Raw genomic sequence first — 24,307 nt, 5'->3', positions numbered from 1 at the left:
ATTGGAAAACATCCCCGCGCTGGCTGGGGGGCCCGGTGGGGCCAGCGCTGGAAGCCGTTCCACTCGAGCAGATGGCTGTGAAACTTTGGCGGCGAGATAAATTGGGTCTGACGGCGTGAGGCCGGCTCACAGATGGGCGGGATTCTCACGCCGGCCCCCGCGTCCGGCCCGGCCGCCGGCAGGGCCGGCGCCGCTAGAACCCCCTTCGGGCACCCGCCTGCCCAGCAAAAGCCTTCGAGGGGCCAATAGCCTCTCTCCGCCGGAGGCGCCCTCGGTCACACTCCTTCCGGCCCCAGATCTCCCCAGAGACAAGCCCAGAGGGAGGGGCAGCCCCCAGTTCCCCCGCCCCCCCGTCACCTCCGCCAAGCTGGCAGCTGGGCTTTCCCCCTCCTCTGCCATCCGCAGAGGCCTGAAGCGTGAAGGTTAACAGCTGGGGGGGAGGCTGCGTCTCCCTCCCTCACCCCCTCTCTGCTGCAGCCCCGCCCACCTGCCAGCCCTGGGGATGTCGTAAACAGGGCTGTGAGGTGTGTGTTGGGGGACGGGGTGGGGGGTGCTGAAGGGAGGGAGAAAAGAGAGAGCCAGACAAAGAGAGGAAGTGAAAATGAGCAAGAAGGGAGGAGAGACCTAAGCAGAGACCGAGGGACAGAGACAACCAGAGACCGAGACAGGCAAAGAAAGAAATGAGACGGAGAGGTAGAGATAGACACCCACAGAGAGAGGAAGGAGGGAGGGACCTCAGAGCCAGCGAGGAGAAACACAAAGAGAGTGGGGGGGGGAGGTGAAGGATAGGATGAGTGGACGAGAAACAGGGACGCCTCGAGCTGAGGGTGATCGCTGGGGGTGGGGACGAGCATAGGTTGGGGGACAGGGCGCGGCCCTAGTCTACCCCCGCCCCCCACCAAGAGAACCGCGGCCCAGAATGTCGCCTGCCCCAGGCCACGTCCTCCATCCCAACACGACTTCCCCGCCTCGGTTTCCCGGGGAGTGCCAGTAAAAGGGGGATTGGGGGGGGCGGTGGAGTGGGGAGCTGCAAGGCCATCACTCTGCCGCGGAGCCCCTGTCGAGCCGACTCCCAGGCGCATCAGTCCAGCGGGCAGATATCGATCCGGCCCAGCGAAGCTCGATACCCGCGGCCTGCAGCCCGCGCTGCAGCGGTCCTACAAAGAAGAGGAGGGAGTTCACTCCCCCGGCCGCCCCCCCCCCCCAAGAAGTCTGTGCCGGAATAAACCTCCAGAGTCCGGTGCACTCGCCTCCGCCTGTCCCTAAGTGGCCCGACTCGGCGGTCCAGGCACCCTGCCGCAGGGGAATGGCCCGGGTGACCCCCCAGCCCCGCCTCCTGCAGGGCGCAAGGGGCCAGAGGGAAAAATCTTTGCGGAGTTGATGAAGTTGAAGTTTCGTAAAGGGCGTGAAGGAGACAGCCAATCAGCGACTGCTCATTTACATGGGCTTTCTGATTGGCTCTCACGGTGCCTCTTTAGAATGTTACTTTGAAACCTTAAGAAAACGTTGAGCCAAGTCCCGCTGCCGAAAGGGAGGGAGCCGCTCAGACCCCTCAAGTTCCTGTAGGAACCCCCAGGCCAGCTCTGATGGGAGGTGGGGAACTGAGATATGGTCTCGCCCAACCCTCAAGATACAGAACACCGCCTTGAGGCCAGAGGGTCAGAGAGATGGAGATTGGCCTGGACCCAGGCACTAGGTTCTGCCCAGCACCCTGCCAGGTGCCCATCTCCTTACGGCTCTACGTGTAGTCAGGGGTCATTTCAGACTGGAGGTCTCAAGAGGAGAGAGAAGGCCTGGCCTGGCTTGCAGGTGAGAAACTAATAGTGCAGAGTCTTGTCTGTAGCAGGAGCAGTGTGGGTGGTGTCACCCAGTTCTGCAAGCCTCCAAAGAATCCAGCTTCAAAGGTAGGCCCAATCGGCTCCCCAGCTGACTCTCAGGCCAACCTGACCTTGAGTCCTAGACAGCCAGGCACGACGAAGGCTTGGGAGCACAGGGACAGGCTGAAGCCTCAGGGGGCTGGAGAAGTGGGCTTGCTCTGTGCAGAGTCTGGGACCAGGCTACCCTAGCAGCCTAGTAACTGGTCCTAGAACACAAAGGTCCACCCTGACCTGAGCCACTCTTGCGGAGAGAGGAGAGGTCTGGACGCTGGTAGCTGTGAGTAGAGAACTGGTTTCTGTCTTGAGGCCTCCACCCTGCCCTCCCCCTCTCGCTGGGAAAAAGGTCCCCAGGGTTGCCATTTTCAAATCTGGCTCAGCTTCCAGGCCCACACCCCTCCCTGGGGCCCAGCACTAATGACTCAGGCCTGGGGGGGGGGGGGGAAGGGTTTCTAAAGGGGGATGGGGGACCAGGGCCGAGTTTGTAACTGAGGCTGAAGAGAAATCCCTCCACCTCCCGCCTATGGCAAATGAGGAGACAGGAGGGAAAATTCACTCTAGTGGGCTCCAACCCCACCCCAGTTCTTTCCCAGTGATGTCGCCTGGAGACGTAGTTCTGTCATTCAACTCCAAGGAGCCTGCATGCAGAACCTCAAGGATATGTGAAAGAGAGGCTGGCCCTGAGTGCTTGTACACGTGCAGCTGCTCCTGTGACAGGTTATACACTCAGTCCTATGGGATCCTGAGCAGCAGCACAGGCTGGAGCAAACACACCTTGTTTGCAGAAGACTCAGGGACCCCACTGTCGGTGCCCACCACCGCCTGCCAAGCCCTGGAACTCAGCCTCCTAATATGCTAAATTTGCTGTGTGACTCTGGGCACAGCTCACACATCTCTGAGCCTCAGGCCTCTCTTTCAGTCCATGCTCCCCTGAACACACCATTCCCAGAGGAGGCAGCTGCAGAGAAACCCTAGAAGCAGGGGCAGAGTCCAAGAGGGGCCTGGGAGGGCCTTCTCAGAAGCCCAGCTGGTTCAGCCTGTGGTCCAGGAGTCCAGGGGGACAGGGACAAGACTGCCAAGTGCCACGGTTCTCACCCATTTTCAGAATCTCATCTCTCCCCCTCCTTCCTGCCCACCTCACAAATGACAGGAGGCTGCGTTGGGGCAGGAACAGGGGGCTGCATGTGCATGTGTGTGTGCGTGTGGACGTGGACGCGTGTGAGGAGGGTCTGAGAGCCCCCCTCCGCCCCCTCCCCCATTGCACTCTGAGAAGCTGAGATAATCCCGCACCATCTGTCTTGTGTTGCTAACCCGCTCAGCCGGACAGCTGCCTGGGCCACGGCTCTGCAGGCTAGCGGGTGTGGGGCACCGGGGGAGCTAGCCAGCTCTGAGGGCCTAGCAGCAGGACACGCAGGCCTCCCACCCGGCTACACCCACCCACCTGCCCCATTCTCCGGAGGGGGTAAGTGAGGCTGGAGAAGGAACGGGGAGGCCCTGCTCCACTCCTGCTTCCGACCAGGGGAAGGAGGAGAGGCATGGAAATCCCTCCCAGGGCTGGAGGCTGGGGGCAGACCCTGGCAGAACGGATCCTGCTGACTGGAGCCGTCCACATAGACGTGGGCACACACCCCTCTGATGGGAGAGGTACAGCGGGGACAAGCCAGGCCTTCTGGGCCCGGGGAAGGGGAGGAGGAGCCATGTCCCCAGCCCCTGGCAGGCCGGTGTCCAGGCCTCCAATGGCCAACTTCCCAACCCAAAGAGGCGAAGACAGGCTCACAGGCTTGCTCGGTGGGTAAAGCTGAGCGGGCAGGCCCTGCACCGCGAGGTCTCAGGACCATCGTCAACCCCACTCTTCTGCTGAGGAAGCTGAGGCGCAGCAAGCGAGGGAGGGGGCTCACCCGGCTCACTGCAGGGAGCGGCACGACTGGGACTCGGACCCAGGCATCAGGTTCCAGCAGCGCTGGCCCTGTCCCCAGCTCTATCGGTCCCCCACAAAAATCAAGTCCCTCGCCTGCCTCACATCCCCTACCTGTAGCTCTCCTCCCGTGAGGCAGTGAGGTTCCGCCGGCCAAAGCCAGGCGAGCCCCCTCCCAGCAGCACAGTCCCAGCACTCGCACAGGCTGGTCGGGCCTCGCCAAGCCAGGCCTAAGGAAGAGTGAAGCCATGGAGCCAAGGGTGGCCCCCCAAGTCCCCCCTCCCTGTCGACCTTCCCTCAGCCCCTCACATGCACAGGTGCTTCCACAGACACACACAATCCAGTAGATGGTACACTCATCTGGCCACACACGAGCGTGCCGGTAAACACAAGCCCAGCCACCCACACTTTGCTCGCACACGTACAAACTCACAGATACAAACGCCAACTCAGACAGCCCCCCACATCCTCACACCAATACACGGAGCTCACCCAAGCTCGCCCCTCACCCCATGCGCCCACCCCCACCCTGTACTCCAAGCTGCCCCACACTGGCCAGTCACCCTCCAGGCGGGCCCGTGGGAAGGCAGGAGCGGGGGTCAGGCAGGGGGGGAGGTCTGCTCCACACCCCCCGCCTATGGGTGGGGGCCCTCCAGCAAGAGTGGACTCCTGCCCCCTGGCCCAGCCCCCCCTTAAGACCTTGGGGGGCTGCTACCCGGCCACAGAGGCAGGTCCCCCGCCTCTCACCCACAAGGGCTCTTGGCTGTCCCGGGCTGGGCGGGAGGAAAGCGACCAGCGGGAGGGAACCGCCTCTCCTCCCGGGGTCTCAGCTTGAGAGGATATGAGACATGGCTAGTCTGGCAGGGGTCTCAGCGCCCAAGGGCAGGGACTGCCGGGCCTGTCCATGACCTGGCCGCCACCCGCCCTTCTTCCCCTGAAGGTGAAGGCGTCTGGAAATAGAGCTGCTGGAGCCTGCCTCCCAGATGGCCGTCCCCTCCAGAGCACGTGGTACCCCCTCCGCAGGCTGAGCCTGGCTTCCCTGCACCCGGGGGGTGGGGGGGTGGCCACGACCCTCCCACCCTCGCCCCCTCTCGGTGTATCCCAGCCACGCACGCAGCCTCACTCACACACGCACCGTCACACCCACGCATCCTCACACGTCCACACGCACTCACACTGTCACTCATAGGGTCACACTCACAATTCGCACAGTTCTCCTCGCTCATTCACATGCCTGCACACGCTGTCACACACACCCGCATGCTCTCACACGCTATCGCTCTCTCACACTCAGGCACACCCACACCCTGGAAAGGGTGAAGTTCAGGGCCCCTGAGGTCGGCAGAGCCCCGGCAGAGGCTCGGAGGCAGGTGCTGACAGCCTGGCATGCAGGGGAGGCAGGGGCGGCGCCGAAGCCAAATAATTCAGGGTGGGGGCACTGCCAGCTGCAGGGAAAGCTCGGTGGCTGGACTGTTCTGGGAAGATCACTCGTGGTGTTTTGAGGAGAATCAGCCCTGAGTGGGGATTCGGTGAATTCACAGAGGGTGTCTGACATGGGCTTTCACTTTTCATCCTCACCAGGCAGTTGCACGCAGGGATTGCAGCCCCATTTTACAGACGAGGAAACTGAGGCTCGGAGGAGGAAGAGGTTTGCTCAAGGCTGTAAAGTGGGCTCCTCCAAGCTCCTACGTGCATCTTTCTCGCCCACAGACACACACTCACACACCCTGGGGAGCTGTTCCTCCGGGCGCTGTGCCTAGATGGAGATGAGAGGCCCCCAGCCGCCTGAGGACACTGGAGTGCACTGCTGGGACCGGTTCCAGGAAGCACCCTGGCCCAGGACCTGCGCGTAGTAGGTGCTCAGCTGCTGCCTGCCAAATGAGGGCCCTGTGCAGGGGTAGGTAGCACACAGGAAGCCACTTAGAGGTTTCTAGACATCCCGGAGCCTCGGCTTCCTCAACTGTAAGACAGATGCTCAGTGTCCTCACCTCTTGGGTGGTTGGTAAAAAGCAACCGGAAAAACACACGTAAAGCAGTTCGCGTGGGTCTGGCCTCTGGAGGGGCCCCATCACAGGTCAGACTGATGCATATAGCTTTGCCACAACGAGTCCGCCACCAAGTCCGTGTACACGCAGCTCCCTCTGCCTAGGGCACCCCCGACTCTCCTCTGCTGATGCCACATATCTCTGCGTCTCCTCTTCAAGGCCGAGTGCATCTGCCACTTCCTCCAGGACAACAGCCGTGGTCTCCTGCCACATCCAGCACCCCCCTGGCACCCCGGTGGCTGGCCTTGCATGCTGAGAGTGGGCCCAGCCTGCCTGGCTCAGGGCCTGCACACAGTAGGTGCTCCTGTGCTGCCTGCTGGTCTGACCGCCCTGTACCAGGTCAGCACACAGCAACCAGCAGTTAGGGCGCTTCTGCAGTTAAAATAAACCCCTGAGGTCATGGTCTGTTCTCTCTGCAAAAACAAAAATATCCAACTGCTTGTGTCTGGTGAGACCCACAGCAAGAGCAGGCGTGACGGCTTCACCACCCAGAGGCCAAGCATCCGGCTCCCAGCCGGGTCCCCATCTGAAAGGGCACCTGCCCAGGCCCGGGGTGACACTTAGAGGCAGTTGGCATGGGACGAGTGTGCCCCATGAGAAAGGTGGGCGCTCTGCTCCCCGGTGCCTTGAGCTCTGAGGAGCCTGCAAAGCATTCTCCATATTTGATTCACGATAAAAAACACAGTAAACCATAGACCCAAAACTTGTATGTTGGCTGAAATTAAAATAGCTTCTTGCTCCGTTTTCTGGTTTCGATATTCTGGATCAGCTCATGGAAGCTGAATCAGGCAAGGTGTCTGTCCCTCTAGTTTGTGTTTCTTGCTGCCCCTGCTTGGCTGGGCAAGCAGCACATGCTTGGTGGCCCCTCTGGAGCAGACCCTGGCTGGGTCTGGGAGGTGGGGGACCCCCTGGCCCTGCGCTCCTGAGGCTGATCCCCTCACTCCTGGGCCTTCCAGCACCCCCCGGCCCCCCCTCTTCCGGGGAACCTTGCGGCTGGGCCCGTGCCTGCGGCGAGTCTCACCCCAGTATTATTTTAGTCGCAGACAGACACGAGGCAGATGGTGACAACATCCCTTCCCCGCTCCCCACTGACGAGCTGTTGCCGCCCTGAAGCCTCAGGGTTCTTCTCCCTCAGGAATATTTCAATCCGGACTCGGTGGCTAAATGCGGCTGCTCTTGTGAGACGCGGACACATCTGCTCTTCCTCCTCCCCACCCCCACCCATTTCCTGGGCTGAGCAGAGAGCCCCGGGGCCGCCTGCCCACCTCCGTTCTGCCCCATCCCCTGAGCCGCCCTCGTGGACCAGGCCCCACGCCCTGCGCACTGTACCATGGGGGGTGGGCAGGGGGCAATTATCGTGCCCACCTTACCGAGGAGGAAGCCGAGGCTCCGAGTGAAACAGGGCCCCATCCCAGCTCACAGAGCCAGACCAGCAGCGTTCCCGGGGGTCCAACTGCGCCCTGGAGATGGAAGGTAACTTCCCTCCCCTCACCTGCATGTCCACCTGGCCACCTCTATGCACAGCCTTTGGGGACCACCCCAGGCACCCCGCCTTCCCTGCAGAGCAACCAGGAGCTCACTATTGAGTTGCTGTATCCACTCCCCTCATCAGCCATCACCCAGGGGGGCACAAGGCTAGCCAAGCTTCCCGTGCCCACCCCCTTGCCCTGCTGGTCCTGTAGCTGAGTGAGCACGTAGGGCAAGGGCAGCGTGGCTCTGGCGTGAGACAGGCCTGGTTTCGAATCCCAGCTTTGCCAAGCCTTTGGGCAAATCCATGAACCCCTCAGGATCTGGGTCTTCTGCTGTGAAACACACGGCTGGCCCCTCTCCCCTCCCCCAATCCAGGGAGGTTAACTGCTCTATTCCTAGAACCCAAAGCAGGGCCGGGAACGGAACGCATGCTCAATCAATATTTGCTGAATGACTGACACAGGTCATGAACTTAGCATCAGGCCTGACGCATCAGGTCCTACCTGCAGCCCCAGCCCAACACTGTGTGGGCCCAGCTCTGCCTCTGTGGTCCCCTGCGAGCCAAAGTGAGTCGTTCCTCTGACCCCTGCCCAAACCCCACAACAAAAAGCACTCGGAGCCTTAGGGAGACAGGCCCAGGGCCCTGGGACACCAGCACTAGGCTCCAACCCCAGCAAGGTGTGCACGTGGGCCAAGGTTGTCCTGCTTCCCTCAGGCCTCCTTTCCAGCCCGCCACCCCGACTGGCCAGGGGCTCCCGGGGGGGTTTGTGATGCTCTCTGGGCCAGTGAGGACACGGCTGTTTCCAGTCAGCCCTCCTGGCTGTGGGGGCCCCTATCCCAGCACGGTCGCCACCCCAGCGCCTCAGCAGGCCTTCTTCTGGGGCTGGGCCAAGACAAGCACTGACAAACCATCACACGAAAACACCCACCCACCCCAGGGACGCTCCCAGCCCCCAAAGATGTACAAAACCATACACACAAAGGCACACCTCCCGGCTACAGGCACAGAACCAAACTACACACGGCCGGAAGTACACGGCAGGGTTCATGAGCTCACAAGCACCCGGACCACAGAGAACACCACGGTGCCAGAGTCACGAACACACATGTCACGCAGCACAGCCACGAACACCCGTACAGGCCCGGTACCCAGCCCGCGAGGCCAGCAGGGTGCAGACATCAGCTGGCACAGAGTCCGAGGTCTGTCTCCCCATGTCAGGCCCGGCCAGGTGCCGAGCCCCCGCAGCTCAGGGGAACAAGGGGGAGCAGGCCGAGGGAGCCGCGGGAGAAGGAGAAGGGCAGGCCAGGCCCGAGACAGACGTGGGGGCAGTCCCTGCTCAGGGGCAGCTCTGCAGCCCCACGTTCGCAGCACTCAGGCCCGGGCCTTATCACACACTGAGACGCCACCTCCACCACCCGCTCCCTCCTGCTGCCACCTCTGCCCAGGTCACCCTCACGTGCCTGCAGGGCGCAAGAAACCGGGCGAGGCTAGTCATTGTCACCACAAAAGCCAATACAAAGGGAAAGAGAAGCTAAATATCAGTGCAGGGACGTCCGGAGACACTTTTCCGCAGGGGATTCTGGGCAGCAGACCACACTCCGCCGGTCATGGTCAGGGTGGAGGAATCCATCTAAGTGGCCCCATGTCAGCCCACGCTAAGGACACAGACCTGAGGCCAGCTGGCATGGGAAGGCCTCCTGGTGAACCACCAGGGCCCCCTCTCTGGCCCACCCATCCCCTCTCCCATCAACACCATGGCTTTGGGACCGTCATTTGAGCCCCTTCGTTATCTGGCCTCGTCCTGAGTTCTTTTCTCTAGGCCTTTGCCAGCGCTGCTCTTCCACCAAGAAGGCCCCCGCTCCCACCTTTTGGCATTCCGCCCATCCATCAAATCAGTGCCACCTCCCCCGGGACGCCGCCCCAGTCCCTGCCAAGAAAAGAGTCCTTACTTCGTTGCTGGAATGAGCAAGGAGGAGCCATGGGGGTTCCGCTGGGCCTTAGGGTCCCACTCAGTGGAATCTGTAGCACACAGCACAGCACCACCTAGAACACAATGATGGAAAATAACCCGCTACAGGAGTCTCCGAGACCTCCTCAGAGCGAGATGAGGTCAAAATGATTTTATGAATGACACTGAAACTTTTTACTGTGTCAAGATTTGCAATGATGGTGCAAAAGTAATAGTGGCTAAGACTGTTGGTGCCTTAGCACAAACCAAGGTAGTGACACCAAACTATACTAGGATTCATTGTATATGTCACTGTCGGGAGCTTCCATTAAAAAAGGAGGGGGGAGTTCCCGTTGTGGCGCAGTGGAAATGAATCCGACTAGGAACCATGAGGTTGCGGGTTCAGTCCCTGGCCTTGCTCAGTGGGTCAAGGATCTGGCATTGCTGTGAGCTGTGGTGTAGGTCACAGACGTGGATTGGATCCTGCGTTGCTGTGGCTGTGGTGTAGGCCGAAGGCCACAGTTCCAATTTGACCCCTAGCCTGGGAACCTCCATATGCCGCAGGTGCGGCCCTAAAAAAGACAAAAAAGGAAAGGGGCAGTTCTCGTTGTGGTGCATCAGAAATGAATCCGACAAGGAACCATGAGGTTGTGGGTTCCATCCCTGGCCTTGCTCAGTGGGTTAACAATCTGGCATTGCCATGAGCTATGGTGTAGTTCACAGACATGGCTCAGATCCCGTGTGGCTGTGGCATAGGCCGGCAGCTGTAGCTCCGATATGACCCCTAGCCTGGGAACCTCCATATGCCATGGGTGCAGCCCTAAAAAGAAAAAAAAAACAACAACAACAAAAAAAAACCACTTAAGAATGTCTTTGTCAAAGTGAAGCAGTAAAGTTATTAATTTTATTAAATCCCAACCATGTGTACACATCTATTTAACACTGTGTGCAATGATACGGGAAATTCATAAAAAATAGTCTGTAACATACCAAAGTATAATTTCTACCTCAAGAGAAACTACTTCTGCAGTTGAGTTACAAGCTAAACTAGCTGCTTTTCTATGGAACTTGACAAGAAAGCCTAGCAAACTTTAGACATGGATTTTGACAGATATATCTCAAAAATAACCAAGTAAGCTTGTCACTTCAAAGGAAACAACTACAGTATTTATTGCCAATGATAAAACTATATACTTTTTGGGCTTTTTAGGGCCATACCCACAGTATACGCAGGTTTCTAGGCTAGGGGTCGAATTGGAGCTGTAGCCACCAGCCTACACCACAGCCACGTCAGATCTGAGCCACATCTGTAACCTATGCCACAGCTTGTAGCCAACCCACTGAGCAAGGCCAGAGATTGAACCCACATCCTCATGGATACTAGTAAGGTTCTTAACTCTCTGAACCACAATGGGAACTCCAAAATTCTATTTTTTAAAGTGAAAATTTGAATTTTGGATTACTTGTATAGGTCACTATAAATTTGACAGTTTTCTGGGTACATTTCTGATGAAATTGGTGGTGATATCAATGGATGTGGTTATTTAACATTACACAGTGAAATGCATTAACAATTGAGAGACCTGCATAACTCAGTGAATTAATATTTTCTAAATGCCAATGCATAATGTTGTAAAATGATGCACAGGGAGTTCTCTTGTGGTGCAGCAGGTTAAGGATTCAGCATTGTCACTGCAGAGGCTCAAGTTGCTTTTTTTTCTTTTTCTTTTTCTTTTTTTTTTTTTTTTGACTTTTAAAGGGCACACGGAGGTTCCCAGGCTAGGGGTCAAATAGGAGCTGTAGCCACTGGCCTGCACCACAGGCAGAGCAACAGGGGATCCAAGTGGCATCTGTGACCTATGCCATAGCCCACGGCAATGCTGGATCCTTAACCCACTGAGCGAGGCCAGGGATCGAACCTGCATCCTCGTGGATGCTAGTCAGATTCGTTTCCACTGAGCCACGACAGGAACTCAAGTTGCTACTGTGGTGTGGAGTCAATCCCTGGGCCTGGGAACTTCCACATGCCACACACACGGCCAAATAAATAAATAAATAAAATTATGCATGGGCAAAGGATCTAGATAGACAAATGGACTTTCTATGTAATAGAATATATAAGGCTCACCGATAGGATTTCAGATTCTTCATGGCAACTAACCTTTACGAAACTCCTACTTGTCAAGTTTTGGTGTAGTATCAAATTATCTGAAAAGACTATGAATATACGCCTCGTTCTTCCAAACAGAAATCCGCATGAGGCCAAGTTTTCTTCGTGTACTCCAGCGACAACAACAAAAATATACCACAACAGATTGAAAGCAAAAGCAGATAGGAGAATCCAAAGCCAAGGAGGCTGTTTGCTCTATTAAGCCAGATATTAATGAGATTTGCCAAAATGTAAAGACAACACCACTCCTCTTGCCAATTTTACTTTGTTCCAGAAAAAAAAGCTATTTGTCATAAAAGTATATTATCTATGTTAACCTGTAGTAGAATTATTTACTGTTATTTTTTAGATGAATGAATAAGTACATGTTTAAATTTTCTCAGGGTTTTTTTGTTTTTTTTTTTTTGGTCTCTTTGTCTTTTTTAGAGCCACACCCACGGCATATGGAGGTTCCCAGGCTAGGGGTCGAATCAGAGCTACAGCTACCAGCCTACACCACAGTCACAGCAATGTTGGATCCGAGCCGCATCTGCAACCTACACCACAGCTCATGGCAAAGCCAGATCCTCAAGCTACTGAGCCGGGCCAGGGATCAAACTGCAACCTCATGGTTCCTAGTTGGATTCATTTCCATTGTGCCACAATGAGAACTCCCCAAACATCGTAAGTCTCGATGGATGGAACCCGCATCAACAAAAGCTCTTTGGGGTCCTTGGCAATTACTAAGCCTGTGAAGGAGTCTGGAGAAAAAAAAGGTTAACAATTGCTGCTCCAGCGCTTCCACAGCAGGAAAGACTAGGAAGAGACTTGAAGAAACACCTACATCAGCAAAGACAGGCGGTGACCAAAAGGGGTTCCTGGAGCTGTTCTTTGAAGAGTTCTCAGCCTTACCCCCCACCTCTGGCCTTAGAGTCCGAGGAGGGAGGGCTTGGAGCTAGGGGGAGGGGAGCCCATGACTTCACGGTGGGGGTTCCCGCAGAAGCTTCTGGGAGGCCCTGATGCCCCTGTGCTGCCGTGGAAGGGCGGTGAGTGTGGAGAGGGGAGACCCCAGCAGACCTCCCGGCAAACACAGGCTAAAACCCTGCTCGGGAGCTCTGGCCCTTCCCAGCCAGCCTCCGTCCTTACTCCCCGCCACCCACCAAAAGGATTTGAGCCTTAAAATTATCGTCACCAGTGCGCAGCAGACAATACAGAGGGGACATTATGCGCTTAGAGAGAGGCCTCGTTGTTGGTGCCACCGGGAGACACAGCAGCGCTCTGTTCTGAGCAGGCTGGGGGCTGCTCACGTGCTCCACCCCAGACCCTCACACCCCGAAGCACATCCTCACCCCAGGGCACACTCAGACTCGCCCGGGTACCCGGCAGGCACATGCTGCTGCACCCAGGGGCCTTGGGAGATACCCCGCTGCCATCCCCCAGCCCACCCCCGTCCCGCTCACCGCCGCCTACACGCGACCTGCCCTAGATCCTCACTGCCAGCCCCGTGGCACGGGGATCTTCGCCTGGGGAGCCCTGATGGGGTGCTGGGGACACAAGACAGCCACATCATGGGGACCCGGAGGACGCCCTGCCCTGCCCTGCCCCGCCTGGCCAGGATCGCAGGGCACTGAAACCAGCAGCCGCCTAGGCCGGGCCAGACGTGCCTAGACCCACAGAGGCGCACAAAGGCTGCCTTGTTGCTTTGCCAAACCCTCCCGGCTCTGGAGTGGGAGGGAGGCACAGGGCAACGGGTGCCCCTACCCCCGGCTCCTGGGCTGGCCCTGGAGCAAGATGGACTTTAACCTCTTAGGTCACCCCTCCCCTGCGGGGGCCAGCGGGCAAAGGGGGGACCAGCCAAAGCCAGCGGAGGGGCGGGGGAGCCCCAGGCCCAGGGCTTAAACTCCGCCCAAGGTCCTTTTGTTTCTCCTGAGCTGGGGTCTCTCTAACCTCGCACAGGTAGGTTGTCCCCTCTGCCTGGAACTCCCCCCTCCCCTTGTTAGGGGCTGGTTCAGTTTCCTTTAGGACGCTCTTTAGAAAGACCCTCCTTCAAGAAGCCCCCCTGACCCCTGGGCTTCCCACCAAACACGGAGCTCCAGGTGCCCGCAGGAGAAAGCCCGGCACTGCCCAGTGTCCCCGCTCACGGACACTGGCAGGACTGGATGAGCGGGCATGGCCAGACCCACGGACTCAGGGGCCTCTCATGTCCCAAGACCTTGCTGTGGCGGGGGTGGGGGTTACTAGCCCAAATCAGAGACCAGGACAGCCACCGTCACCCCCACCAGGTGACACAGAGGGAAATCCTCGGCGGAGCCTGCTTTCCCACCTCCAAGCCAAGGACACCTTCCCGTCCATCCACCTGCCGGCCAAGTCCTGCTCAGCAAAGGGGTAGTTGGTTTTATTTTTTTATTTAATGTTTACAGCGTACTTACTGCCCGGCAGGCACTGCTCTCAGGGATATTTCCATGTGTTAACTCCATGAATCCTCACCCCAACCTTTTGAGGTAAGCATTCTTTTTTTTTTTTTTTTTTTTTGCTTTTTAGGGCCGCACCCACAGCACATGGACGTTCCCAGGCTAGGGGAGCTACACCACAGCTACAGCAACACCAGATCCGAGCCGTATCTGCGACCTACACCACAGCTCATGGCAATGCTGGATCCTTAACCCACTGAGCGAGGCCAGGGATGGAGCCGCAACCTCATGGTTCCTAGTCGGATTTCTTTCTACTGTGACCCGTCAGGGAACTCCCGAGTTTTGTTTTGTTTTTTCATCCTTGCTGTGCTTTACTTTCCTCATCTTAAAAATGAGAATAAGGGAGTTGCCATTGTGACTCAGCAGAAACGAATCTGATTAGGAACCATGAGGTCTCGGGTTCGATTCCTGGCCTCACTCAGTGGGTTAAGGATCTGGCATAGGTTGCAGATGTGGCATGGATCCCACGTGGCTGTGGCTGTGGCTGTGGTGCAGGCCAGCAGCTACAGCTCTGATTCGACCCCTAGCCTGGGAACCTCCATAGGCTGTGGGTGCAGCCCTAAAAAAAAAAATCTCTCACGAAGCCACACAGCTAGTAGGTGATGGAGCTATAACTGGAACTCGGTAAGCCCCTTCCAGGCAGCCTTTCCCGGCCCCTCAGACCGGATTAAGGGCTTTTGCCGGGAGCAACCCCAGCCTCGGATGGCTGAGATGGAAGAGCTGTCCCCTAGTTCGGCTTGCCTCTGTTGGTGGTGCCCCTTGAAGGGACGCATTTGGGGGTGGGGTTCAGGGGCCCAGCTCCTAACACAAACCTGAGCCATGGGGACTAAACAACCTTAAGCTCAGGAGGGTGGCTGAGCTCCCAGTACCCAGGGGGAGAGGAGGCGGGCGCTGTTCAGAAAGGCCCAAGGGGTTCTCTCCCCTCCCAAGGCTGCACCCCATCCGCTTTGTCAGCACGCAAGGCCTCTGCTGTCACTGAGTACATGGGGCTGCAGAAAACTGGGCGGGCGGGGGGGTCACCAGGTGCCACAGGAACACCTGGAGTCCCAGCTGCTCCCAGGTCCCTGTGTCCCCCCCCGCACCGCCCCCCATGCAAAGGTCTCCCGAAACCCTCAGGCACTGAGAACTAAAACGAGAGAGACATCTCTTGGTCCCATGGCCCAATCTTTACATCCAATCTTCCAAACCGGGAGACAGTCTCTCCAGCCAATCCAGGGCTTCCAAACGGACACTCGGACCCCCACCAGCGGAGAGGGACACCTGGGCACCCCAGGGACAAGCCAGGCTGCAGCCCCCTCACACTTCAGGGCTGCCCTCTGGATAGAGCCTCCCTCTCTGAGAAGCTCCACGTCCAGCGGCCGAAGGACACAGAGGCAAGCCCCGGGCTCCCACCTGCTGTCTCTGTGTTTATAAAGCAGGACCGGCTTCCCTCCCCAGAGAAAGAGCCCAGAGATGGGGCCACAGGAATCTCGGCCTCCGTCTTCCCTGCCGAAATCAGCCTGAACGGCACCCCGAGGAGTGGGTGGGAAAGGGGACAGGTCGTTAAGAACAGAGGCCCCATCAGACTCCTGGGGACAGCCCCTTCCCCACCTCATCGCAGCTCTCCCCGCTGCCCCTGGGGAGCCGAACTGCTGCCACGGCAGCTCAGACCTGCTCTCCCCTGTGAAGGCAGCCAGAGACCAGGCTTCCCTCTGGGGAAGGGGCTGGGGTCTCCCACGACCCCCAGCCCAGCCCAGCCCCAGCCACTCCAGGGCAGAGTTGCCAGAGACTCTGCTTCATAACCCAGGGAGGCTGGGAGTCGGGGTGGCTGAGGGAGCTCCCAGATCTCTCCTTGGGAAGGGCCACAGAGAGCAGTCTGGCGGGACGGGAGATAAGGCCTGTGCCTGAAGCTGCCTGTGCAGCCGCTGTTTATCCTTCAATAATACATGGCAGACCAATAAAACCAGCAAAGGTTTCCAAACGTGCTTGACAGAAAATGAAAATGCCAGCTGCCCATGTCAAAAAATTAATTACAGTTGTGATGATCACGATGGAGACCCGGTGGGCACCAAGTCATTTCCCGCCCCCGCGCCAGGCCAGGGCCGAGGGCTGCCGGGACCCGACGAGGCACGGCCCTCGGAAACGTAGAGATGGACTCACCTTCAACCCCGAGCCCCAAGGCCCTGGGCTGGAGCCGTGAGAGGGAGCGAGAGATGCGGTGAATCCTAGATCGGTCCCCGCTGATGGAGCAGCGCCGACTCGCTGTGCGCCCTGCGCGTGGGATGCCATTTGCCATCGCTTCTGAGCACTTTCGAGGGACAGTTCCTGTGACTGTGTTTCCCCATCTCACAGGAATTCAAGAACCTGAGGCTCCATAACAACTGCGGCCGTCTATCCAGAGCCACGGGGATCCCACGCCAGGCGTTTCGAATTCATCACCTATTGACTCCCCACTCTAGGCCCACCCGACTAAAGCAGCACCTAAGAATCACTTGTCCCCCTCCCCCCAAGATCACAGAGCCACTATGTGTCAGAAAAGAGCTGTGTGGAGTTCCCATTGTGATGCAAGGGAAATGAATCCGACTAGGCACCATGAGGTTGACGGTTCAATCCCTGGCCTCGCTCCGAGGGTTCAGGATCTGGCGTGGCCGTGAGCTGTGGTGCAGGTCGCAGACGCGGCTCAGATCTGGCGTGGATGTGGCTGTGGCTGTGGCTGGCAGCTGGAGCTTTGATTTGCCCCCTAGTCTGGGAACTTCCAAGTGCCGCAGGTGCGGCCCTAAAAAGCAAAAAAAAAAAAAAAAAAAAAAAAAAAAAAAGAAGAAGAAGAAATGAGGAGTTCCCGTTGTGGCCCAGTGGTTAATGAATCCAACTAGGAACCATGAGGTTGCGGGTTCGATCCCTGGCCTTGCTCAGTGGATTAAGGATCCGGCATTGCTGTGAGCTGTGGTGTAGGTCGCAGACGTGGATCGGATCCCATGTTACTGTGGCTCTGGCCTAGGCCAGTGGCTACAGCTCCGATTCGACCCCTAGCCTGGGAACCTCCATATGCTGCGGGAATAGCCCTAGAAAAGGCAAAAAGACAAAAAAAGAAAAAAAAAAAGAAAAAAGAAATGAGCTGTGAACCTAAATCCTGGTCTGTGGCACTTCAGTCCCAGGGCAACTATAACTACGAGATAAAAGGCAGCCCCTTTGCTTGTGGGAAAAAGCACATGACTTCACAGAAGAGGAAGAAGCGGACCAAAACCGTGAAGAATGGTTCAAGTTTCAAGAGCGATGGCGCGCAGGGGCCTCCAGGTGAGGGAACAGCGCATGCAAAGGCTCTGAGGCAGAACCTGTGCGTCCTGCTCAGGGAGCAGCAAGCGGGCTCTCTGCGAAGTCTGTGGAACGCAGGCTAATGCGCAGGGGGTCCAGGGCAGGCAGGAGGGACCATGTGGCCCTGGAGGAGGCAGGGACCATGAATGGCTCGAGCTGTGAGTCTGAATCCCGGCCTTGCCACTGATCGGCTGTAGGACCTGGGAAAAGTCTCCTCTGCCTCTGCAAGCCCCGGTTTCCTCATCTGTAGCATGGAGATCATAATGGCTGTTTACCAGCCTCAGCGTCTTAGTACTGGGCCATGGGGAGCCACAGAAGACTCCTAAACAGGGACTCAAGCTAGGCTGGGAAAAGAGGGACCCAGCTGCCCATATCTAACCCCAAAGGAGCCCCAGGGTTCAAGAAGCAAGAAAGCAGATCCCTGACTCAGGGCCAGCAGCCCCACCCAAGTTGCTCTGACATCTCCCATTTTATCTTTAAAGAGGAGCCTTGTGGATTCCCTTATAAGCAATGCAGGCCTGTTGCAAATGAAACTAATGTATTAAATTAGTGAACTCTCCCCCTTCGTAAGAGAGACAGTCCAGGAAGCAGAGCCATTTTCCCAGCCTGCCCCCAGCCACCCACACGGCCAGGCCCAGGCCCAGCCGCTCAGGTGGCGGCAGTCGGCAGCCCAGTCTCCTGAGGGGGGTGCTCGGCCGGGAAATGCCTGCCTTTCCATCTGCTGATTCCTTCCCCAGAAAGGCCTTCTTCCTACCCCAGCCCCACTGCCAGTCCCAGCAGTGCTGGATGTTCAGGAAATCTGCCTTACACCTGAAGGGTTATGCTCTTCTGAAACACAAGTGTCAGGTTAACTCTCCTCTGCAGGAGTTCCCGTCGTGGCTCAGTGGTTAATGAATCTGACTAGGAACCATGAGGTTGCGGGTTCGATCCCTGGCCTCGCTCCGTGGGTTAAGGATCTGGTGTTGCCATGACCTGTGGTGTAGGTCGCAGACGCGGCTCGGATCCCATGTTGCCGTGGCTCTGGCGTAGGTAGGCGCCTACAACTCTGATTCGACCCCTCACCTGGGAACCTCCATATGCCTTGGGAAGCAGCCCTAGAAAAGGCAAAAAGACAAAAAAAAAAAAAAAACAAACTCTCCTCTTCAGACAGATCAAAGACAAAAAAAAAAAAAACACAAACTCTCCTCTTCAGACAGATCTTCTGACCATGCTGGGGAAGTGGGCCTCGTTACCCCCAGTCATGCTAGGGGCAATGCTCACCCAGTTCTCCTGCCTGTGTGCTCTTTCCTTCTTTACCTATGGCAGCCTGTCCGTCTTCTCCAACCAGAATTCTGCTCCATGAAAGCAGCATCTTTGTCTTGTGCCCTATTGTGTCCCCACCACAGAGCAGAGCAGGTACTCAATCAATACATACGAAAATAGGGAGGGAGGGAGGAGAGAAAGAATTCATCACGAGCAAAACCTGGGTTCTTGTCCCCAAGATTAGGAGGCCCCTTTGAAGCCTCAGTCGCCCCCCTCTGCAGAATGGGCAGGACCTCTAGCCAAGGACCACCACGGCCACACTGCAGGACCGCCCCCCGCCCCCGCCCCCGTAGTGCTGTCACTGGCCTGCCTCCGGAGCTGCCCTGCCCTTCCCCACACCCCATCTCAGAGAGACAGAAATTAATTTCCCTTTGGCATAAACTGATTTTGATGAGCCCAGTCCCCGGCGATTCATCACAGACTTCTCGGGGAGCACTGCAGGGAACGGCGGTGGCGGCATGACTTATGGACCTCGCAGCCCCAGACGCCCAGCTGCTTCTGATGGCTCCGGACACCTCCAGCCCCCCTAAATCAGCTGCGACGGAGAGACCTGGAGAGCTGCCTGGCTCGTCCTCGCGCTCGGCTGGTGCCCCTGGCAGGCGCCTGCCAGGTCAGGGGGCACGGGCTGCGCGGAAGCGGGTGACTTCATCCTGGCTGACTCACCTCCTGGCCAGCCACTGGGGACGGACTGCAGGAGAGAGGCAGCGGCAGCCCCTCCAGCCCGGAGCCTTGGGGAGGGGGACTCCCCGCCTCCATCCCCAGGGCTTCCCCCAACCGGACGGTGCCCCTAGCCCACGACAGTCCACCATCCCAGAACCCACACGGGCACCCTGCAAACAGTCCAGGCCCTTGGCTAGAACTGGCCTGAAGAGGTCAGGGCCCAGGCCCAAGGGCCCTTTACCGCCCAGGGGAAAAGCAACCAGTCCGAGAAGCTCTGAGAGTCTTTCTCTTCCTGTAAAACAGACACTTATGGCTCAGGGGTATTGGGCACATGTGACTGATGTGAGAGAGTCCTCCAGACAGCAGAGTGCCACCCAGAAGAGGGGACGGGAAGCAGGATCAGTGGGCCGTCACGCCACAGGGTTGAGACCAGACAGACCCCTTGTGCTGGCCTCAAGCATCCTGAATCAATGACCTGCCCTCCGTCTCCCTCTCATACTCCAGCCGCTGCTACATTTAGCATCGGGTTCCTCAGAGAGGCCGTTCTCCGTCGGGCCTCTGCGGTTCCGGGCTGCTTTCCCAGCCCAGAATTCTTCCCTGCCACCCTTTCTTCTTTGTCTGGCAAAAACCGCCGGAACTCTCAGTCCCCCACTTAGATAGCGCGTCCTTTGAGAAACCTTTCCCAGCACCTCAGTTAGACACCAGGGGTCCTGTGCCCATGCCCCCACCGTCTAGCCGATCTCCTGTGTTCGCATCGGTCAAACGTCCCACGTCTGCCTCCCTCGTTCTCCCCTGCACCCTGCTCCGGCACAGCCCCGCACCCGGCTCAGGCGGGGGCTCACGAACACTGGTGTATCTGAGCTGCTCTGCTGGCTGCGGCGGCAGCCTGAAGCACCACGTCCGCCACAAAGGGACGGCTCGGGACAAGCCAACGGTGCTCCTGGTAGTTGCTTCTTGGGAATCAGCACCCTCTCCCTCCCGGCCCCCACACTAAGGCACAGGTCCAGCCACCCAGGGGTGGGCGAGGGAACCAGGGAGGGCTTTTGTTCTGAAATGATTGGAAGACACTCACCTGCCTGAAGCAGAAAGACTATCCACGTGGAGTCAGGAGAACGGAGCGAGACCTCGCCCTCCTTCCGACGTGCTTTGGAGACGGACTCCAGGACCTCGCGTCTGAGTCTCCTCATCTGTCAAGTAAGACTCATTCCACCCTGACGACCTCAGAGGGCTGCTGGGAAGACCGAATGCAGAAGCGTGGAGGCCGGAGCTTGGTTCCCCTTGATGAAGACGAAGGACACACATCGGCAGCACCGTCGCCATCACGGACCCAGCTCGGCCACGCTCACCAAGGTCAGGGGAGGGCTCAGAGCACGGGGACCCCAGAACCCGGGTCGTTACCAGCCAAGGTAGAGTCTTCCCCTCGGCTCCCACCTTGAGACCCCATCTTCATGATTACACGGCATGCTGCTGTGAAACCTTAAGAGCAGCATCAAACCTCTGCCCCCGACACCCGGGCCGCGTGACCGTCCACCTCGCTGAACCTCAGTCGCTTCATTTGTTGAGGGGCCACGCCCACGGCAAGCGGAAGTTCCTGGTCCAGGGATCAAACCCACGCCACAGCAGCAAGCCGAGCCCCTGCAGTGACAACGCCGGATCCTTAACCCGCTACCCCACGAGGGAATTCCAAGTCTCTTCATTTAAAAATGGACGAGGAGGAGTTCCCGTCATGGTCAGTGATTAACGAATCCGACTAGGAACCATGAGGTTGTGGGTTCGATCCCTGGCTTCGCTCCATGGGTTAAGGATCCGGCGTTGCCGTGAGCTGTGGTGTAGGTCCCAGACACGGCTCGAATCCCACGTTGCTGTGGCTCTGGCGTAGGCCAGTGGCTACAGCTCCAATTAGACCCCTAGCCTGGGAACCTCCATATGCCACGAGAGCAGCCCTAGAAAAGACAGAAAGACAAAAAAAAAAAAAAAAAAAAAAAAGGCCATGAAGAGAGTTCCCACTGTGGTGCAATGGCTTAACCATCTGGCTTGTCTCTATGGCAGTGCTGGTTCAATCCCCAGCCTGGTGCAGCGGGTTAAGGATCTAGCATTGCTGCAGCTGTGACCTGGCTCATATTCAGTCCCTGGCCCGGGAACTTCCATATGCCATGGGTGTGGCTGAAAGATAGAAATAAATAAATAAACAAACAAACAAACAAAAATGGCCATGATGATGGTAACTGCCTCCCAGATGTCTCAGGAGGATTAAACGGGATAACTGGGTAACCAATGCACTGAGCTCCCAGCCTGAGGCCCAGGAACTATGACCCATCACCATCATCCTCCCTCTAAATGCTGTGGCTCTACGTGGGGTGTGATGCCCTTGTTACCCTGGTCCTTGTCTACCAAGGTGACTCCCAGAACCTTCACAACGAACCAGACTGTCAGCCCCACAAGGATGGACAAAGTGAGGCTCAGAAAAGCTAGGACTTTTCAGACTGAAAACGCCTTGAAGGCAGAGGCCGCGTCTCCAACGTCTGGGCCCCCATTGGACTGATGCTTCTCCCACCAGACTTGGTCTCCACCACTGGTCCTGGGGCCGGGTCTCTTTTGCAGGCCCCTCCCACCCAAGCTCAGAGGAGCAGGCAGGGGTGAGGTCCAGCCCCCCTGCCTCCCCGCAGCACAAGGAGAGGTTCAGGCTGTGGACAAAGGTCAGCCGGGGGCCTGCCTGGTCGTGGCTGCCCCAGCTGATGCAGGAAGGCCTCAGGACTGCCCCCCCCCGCCCCCCGGGCCCTGGGCCCCGCACTGGCTCCAACTTCCCGCCTGACTGGGCTGAGCACTTCAAAGCCAGCAGCCTCTGAAATGAGGCCGCAGCATCCGAGATGGCAGCTGGTGGGGGGAGTCAGGCGGCCTCCGGCTCCCTGTGTGTGTCTCCAGGCGCTCCCGTCAAAGCTGACTTGTCGGGCAGCGCTGGCCACCAGAGCCCTGGGGGATGGCTTCGGGTGCCCATATCATGGCCGAAGGAGCATCACAGCTACTAGCCCGCCAGGGAGGCAGCGCTGCAAAAGGCCAACGCCTCACGCACGCACGCAGGCACTGGACACCCACTGTTGGGAGCTAGGGAGCCAGGGAGAGTGACCCCTGGGACACCCGCATGTACACACCCTCTGCACCACAGAGTAGGATGCTACTGCGGCCTCTGACAGTCCAGACCCTGGATCAAATCCTGCTTAGCCTATTTCCTAGACATGTGACCTTGGAGAGTAATATGGGCTGAATGACCTTCTATCCCAAGGGCACATGTCAATGACCTTAACCCCCAGTATCTGAGAATGTGAACTTATTTGGAAATAGAGCCTTTACTGAGATAATCGAGTCACAAGGAGGTCATTAGGATGGGCCCTAATCCAGTAAGACACATGTCCTTACAAGTAAAGAAATAGGGACCCAGACACATGCAGAGGGCAGATGATATAAAGAGATGCAGAAAAAAATTAAAATAAAAAAATAAAATAAATAAAGAGATTCGGAGAAGAGAGTCAAGGAGAGAGGGCGGGAACAATGCCTTCCCTCGCAGTCCTCAAAGGCGGCTGCCAACATCTTGATTTTAGCCTTCTGGGCTCCAGAACTCTGAGACAACGAATTTCTGTTGTTTAAGCGGCCCAGTCTGTGGCACTTTGTTAGGAAGCCCTAGAAAGCGAACACAAGTGGTGACTTTCTCAGGGCCTCTGCCCTCAGAGTCCTAAACAGACACTATAACAGCACCTGCTGCATAGGTTGGTTGCTGTGAGGCTTAGGTGAGATGCTTCCGGTAAGGACAGCGCTTGGCACAGAATTAGACACTCAGTTCTCAATATGAATAACCATCCATTCAGACAGTCCTGAATGCACTTACACAGGTACTCATCTACTCCAGATAATACTGTGTTACGCACCTCCCAGATACCAGGCATGCGGGCCCTAAGGTCAAGCCAATCTCTGTTCTCCAGGGCACTTGGCAATGAACAAAGATAGACCTGTCCTCATGGGAAACAGACAAACCTCAGACACACAAACCAGCTGATGGGAGAGCAAATGCTGAGGGCTTGGGCCATGTGTGCAGGGCTGATGTGTGCCTAGGTGTGCACAGAGGTGTTAAGGCGTACACGGGAGCATCGGGATACCGTGTGCACACGCATGTTCATGTCTGCACACCTGGGAGCCCAAGTGCATACCAGTGTGAATTCATGCAGACGCGTTCATTGTGTGGGTCACACATGTGGCGTTTGAGCGTGTTCATGGGTACGTGCATGTGGGGACATGAGAACACGTGGGCCAGCGTGCATCTGGAGGAGTGTGGCTGAGCAGGGGTGGACACGTAGGCAAGTGTGTGTGAGAGCAGGAGGGCCCAACACTGTGCCCTCTGCCGCCTACAGCCCAAGAAGGAGCTCTGAGGGTGGTCGCAGCCCTCTGCCAGCCAGTCTCAAGTAGACGCATACATACCCCTTCCCCACCTCGGACGTGAATGCTCTTATAACCACAACCCGTGGGTGACGCTTCAGAAGCCAGTGGTCCCAAAGCCCCCGAACAAAAGAGACATCAGCCCTGTGTTCCAGGCATATGCTGGTCCTGTGTCCACATTCAGATCCCTCCAAGCTGCCTTTCCACCTCATTTTAACTTGATTATCTGCCCATCCTCAAAGGTCCCTCCAATTTGGGTATTCTCTTCCTGGCCCAGAATGCCCGACACCAACTGTCCCAGCACCATCCCCGGGGCGGGGGCGGGGGGCGTTTACTAAGCTACCTGGCTGCATTCCCACCATCACAGGATCTGACACTTGACAAGGCAGCATGGCTGGACAGGGGTCTGGGCAGGGAGGGCAAGCCCTCGAGCGCTAACCAGTGCCCAGTGGGCATCCAGAACTGGTGGAGCTATGAGGGGACAATACTTCCCAAGGGTGAGAAAGGCCCCAGGGCTTATGGTGGGGAGACCCACAGATGCGACCAGCCCCAGCGGACTGACTCCTAGCCCATACCCACTCTCCCTGCCTCAGACCTGTGTGCCCCAAGGACTAGACTCGGGGGACCAAAAAGAGCTGGGCCAGCCTCTCTGCCCCCCCCCCAACCAGTATCTAAACCCCAGACCTGAGTTCCGGTTCTGCTACTGACAGCGACAAGAGTGATGATAAAGGCTCACATTTATCACGCACTAAGATC

General features: G+C 57.5%; 1 protein-coding gene and 1 long non-coding RNA gene across 3 annotated transcripts in view; one reads left to right on the top strand and one right to left on the bottom strand.

Annotated features, from left to right (window-relative positions):
- The window catches only part of PSD2 (pleckstrin and Sec7 domain containing 2), a 684,196-nt gene that overhangs the window by 93,279 nt on the left and 566,610 nt on the right, over window positions 1-24,307 (bottom strand). The window contains exons 1-2 of one of the 2 annotated variants that reach the window (XM_085014754.1): window positions 20,199-24,164; window positions 9,255-9,348 (exon numbers count right to left, since the gene is read on the bottom strand). The exons of the other annotated variant lie outside the window; for it this stretch is intronic. The gene's annotated coding sequence lies outside the window, so the exon portion shown is untranslated. Of the gene's footprint in view, window positions 1-9,254; window positions 9,349-20,198; window positions 24,165-24,307 lie in introns of those variants that run through there. 2 annotated transcript variants of the gene reach the window in all.
- LOC146405779 (uncharacterized) lies at window positions 1,509-6,577 on the top strand. Its single transcript, XR_014838880.1, has 2 exons — window positions 1,509-1,809; window positions 5,371-6,577. It is a non-coding gene; the product is annotated as an uncharacterized LOC146405779 (long non-coding RNA).

The sequence above is a fragment of the Sus scrofa genome, chromosome 2 (assembly GCF_054392235.1).
Source record: "Sus scrofa isolate SSC_HxYL_T2T_F1_AM1 chromosome 2, Sscrofa_HxYL_maternal_Yorkshire_Landrace_v2.0, whole genome shotgun sequence".
NCBI classification, from domain to species: domain Eukaryota; kingdom Metazoa; phylum Chordata; class Mammalia; order Artiodactyla; family Suidae; genus Sus; species Sus scrofa.
Note: the sequence above shows the minus strand (reverse complement) of the source record. Positions and strands in the feature narration are given on the sequence as shown.